The sequence below is a fragment of the Pogona vitticeps genome, chromosome 2 (assembly GCF_051106095.1).
Source record: "Pogona vitticeps strain Pit_001003342236 chromosome 2, PviZW2.1, whole genome shotgun sequence".
NCBI lineage: Eukaryota > Metazoa > Chordata > Lepidosauria > Squamata > Agamidae > Pogona > Pogona vitticeps.
In genome coordinates, this window is record NC_135784.1 from 33202454 (window position 1) to 33206050 (window position 3597).

Here is a 3597-nt window from a genome sequence, read left to right on the forward strand (position 1 = left end):
GCACTCCATGAAAATTTATGCCCTATAAACTATTTGCCGTTATTTCTGCAAGCTATCCACCCATGAGAAATAACTTGCTCCAATGGTGTATCTTGTATTCCAAAGTATATTTTTACTTTGATGCTTGGTTTTGGTGTTAAATGCCATGCTTCTCTGTTGTGTGATGTTTAGTTTTGCTCAAGTAAACTGATAAAAATTTTCAGCCTTCTATTCAAGAGTTCAGTAATTAAACCTGCAAGTGGAAAACAAATGCAGGATCCTGCTCATGCACCCCCATGTAAATGAATGTGTATGAACAGGGAAGCAAATTTTTATATTTCACAGCCTGCAAGCTTCTCCACCGACATAAAGTGTTTTGCCACTTAAAACTTAATTTTATACTGTTAAAATAAACAATTTTGAATGATTGTTTATTGTTGTTATATTTTAATTGTTTTAGTCCACTTGCTGTGAAGCACCCAGAGTAGTCGAAGACTAGATGGGCGGGATATAAGTATAATAAATCAATAAATAAATTTAAAATATTCCCCTCCCTTTCCCTGCTCATTCCCAAATGCAATACAAAGAAATACAAATTCATAGTATGGTATTGAGTCTTTTTGCATTTGTGCTCATTGCTGCATTTCCAAAAGATTATTTGAATTTATTTTATAATTCCTTTATAATTGTAACCATATTGTACTTAAATACTGTATACATATATCATCATTTAATGATGTAAGCTTCATTGGTTCATTTTTAAGGAGAAAGCTAGAATAAAACTATTTTAGATAAATAAAAATAACTATTGGTATTTAATGGTTAGCAGCCTGAGCAATTCCTTTCAAATTTATCTGCTAGTATGAGTGCAAGATGATCATTCTCTTCATCCATTCTTTCCATAGCAGTATTGGCCTTTTTGTTGTTGTTGAGGATTAACTAGCCTAACTTGTAGTTTCCAGCATTCATTTCATAGACAGAAACAAGGCCAGCCCTTGGAGTTAGACATCTTGGAGTTGGACATCCCTCAACCCTCTATAAAGCTGTCAACCAGCTGGCTCTTCACTATCACTATGGCTGATTTGGTCTGCAGAAACTGGCAGGAATGACTGTCAAATCCCAGGGACAGGCTTTCTCATCTGTTAATGTCTGCAGAGGACAACACCATGTAAAAAGCAGAACTACAGAGGCTGCTTTGGAGGGGAATGCTAGCATTACCCCATTTCTGGTTCTTTTTTTCTACTGGATAAGGCTTTTCCTTCTGCCTTTTATTAATTACATCTGAATGTGTGAAGGAAATCTTTTGTTGTTGTTGTTTAGTTGTTGTGTCCGACACTTTGTGACCCCAAGGACCAGAGCTTGCCAGGCCCTCCTGTCTTCCACTGCCTCCCGGAGTTAGGTCAAATTCATGTTGGTAGCTTCAGTGACACTGCTCAACCATCTCATCCTCTGTCATCCCCTTCTCCTCTTGCCTTCACACTTTCCCAACATCAAGGTCTTTTCTAAGGAGTCTTCTCTTCTCATGAGATGGCCAAACTACTGGAGCCTCGGCTTCAGGATCTGTCCTTCCAGTGAGCGTTCGTTTAGTCGTTTAGTCCTGTCCGACTCCTCGTGACCCCATGGACCAGAGCACGCCAGGCCCTCCTATCTTCCACTGCCTCCCGGAGTTGGGTCAGATTCATGTTGGTTGCTTCGGTGACACTGTCCAACCATCTCATCCTCTGTCGTCCCCTTCTCCTCTTGCCTTCACACTTTCCCAACATTAAGGTCTTTTCCAGGGAATCCTCTCTTCTCATGAGATGGCCAAAGTATTGGAGCCTCAGCTTCAGGATCTGTCCTTCCAGTGAGCACTCAGGGTTGATTTCCTTTAGAATTGATAGGTTTGTTGTTCTTGCAGTCCAGGGGACTCTCAAGAGCGTCCTCCAGCACCACAATTCAAAGGCATCAATTCTTCGGCGGTCAGCTTTCTTTATGGTCCAGCTCTCACTTCCATACATCACCAGTGAGCATTCAGGGTTAATTTCCTTTTTATCTTAGGAAGGAAATCTGTCCCTCTCTAAAGAGCTGAAGATACTGTACTGGCTGCAGTTGTGCCAAACTATGTGGACCCATGAAGAAAAGCGAAGTTTACGCCAGTGTTCTGGCCATGCTAGCTTGTGTGTATTTTATCCCAATACATCTCAACACTGCATGACTGAGGAAAGCTGAACATGAGATATGAAACAGCAGGGAGCCAAGTTTGCATATAATTCTGAAAACTACTTTTCCCAGTTTATACCCACCTCTGCTTTGTAATTGTCCCCCCCCCAAAAAAAAGAGACACTTGCCTGTGGGCGCTCTTAACAGGGCCTTTTCTATTGCACCAAAATGATTAAGAAATTCCTCCCCAGGGAAGGTTAGTTTGGTCCCTTCTTTATTATTCTTCGCTTGAGCAATCAAGATTTCATTGTTCCTTTAATTTTTAAAAGTTCTTTTCTCTGTAGTGAACTCTTTGCTCTTCCTTTTACTTCCTTTATTGTTTATAGTTTCTGAATTTGTAAATCATCTCCAGTGACAAGCAAGGGGAGGAAGGGTATTTTTATTTTATTTATGTTATTATTTAAATTTTGTATATCATTCCCCATTAGTACCCAAGTACTACTCTGGGCAGTTAACAATAATAGACCAAGATAAAACTAAACTATTCAAAATCAACATTCATGTTAACTAAGTTTCATACCCAGTTACTACATATTTAAAACCCTAATGGATTTTCAGAACTTTAACCAGAGGCAGTTTCTACTAGAAAAAAACAGATGTTAAGAGGATCTCCCTAAAACAAAGGTGGGGGACATTTGACTCACTATGTTTTGATTTACAACTCTTATCAACCCCAAACAGCCTGGGCAATAGTGCCGGATTGTGGGAACTGTAGTCCAAAGGATCTCAAGAGCCAAACACCGCCCAGTCTTTGCTCCCCAAATCTTGAAAAATTTAACATGTATTTTAAGGAGTGTCTTCTAGTCTTCTCTTTTGGTTTTAGGCCTGGGGTCCAAAATATTTCCCTCAACAATAAATCCTAGAAGTTCATCATTTGCTTTGACAGGCCATGTCTCCCATCTATGGAAAGCTGTGGAATGGTGGGATTGAAGAAAGAGACTGCCATTAATTGTAATGCCACCATGTGATCTTTTCTAGCTCATCAGGAGAGAAGGCCTTCTCTGTGGCAGCTCCCAGGCTATGGAATCTCCTCGGGAGATCAGGCTGATTTCCTCCCTCCTCACGACTCCATGAAAGAGATGGGCTGAAATCCCACCTTTTCAGGCAGGCTTTTAATAACTGAGTCCCTGAATGCCTTTTTTTAAAAGTTAATATAATCTTTAGTGCTACCTTGCTTCTAACTATTCAATTGTATTTTAATTAGCATAAGGTTTTTTTTTAATATATAACTTTTTATGTTTTTAATTCTGTTCCTTTTAATATTGTGAGCCACCTTGGATCCCCGTTATCGAGAGAAAGGCAGCCTATAAATAAAATAAACAAACAAATATTTTTTTTCCAGAAGACAGAATATCAGTTAAAACCAACCAGTTATACTAACCTATATAAAATCTGTAGGGCACAAGCAAGAGAGAAATC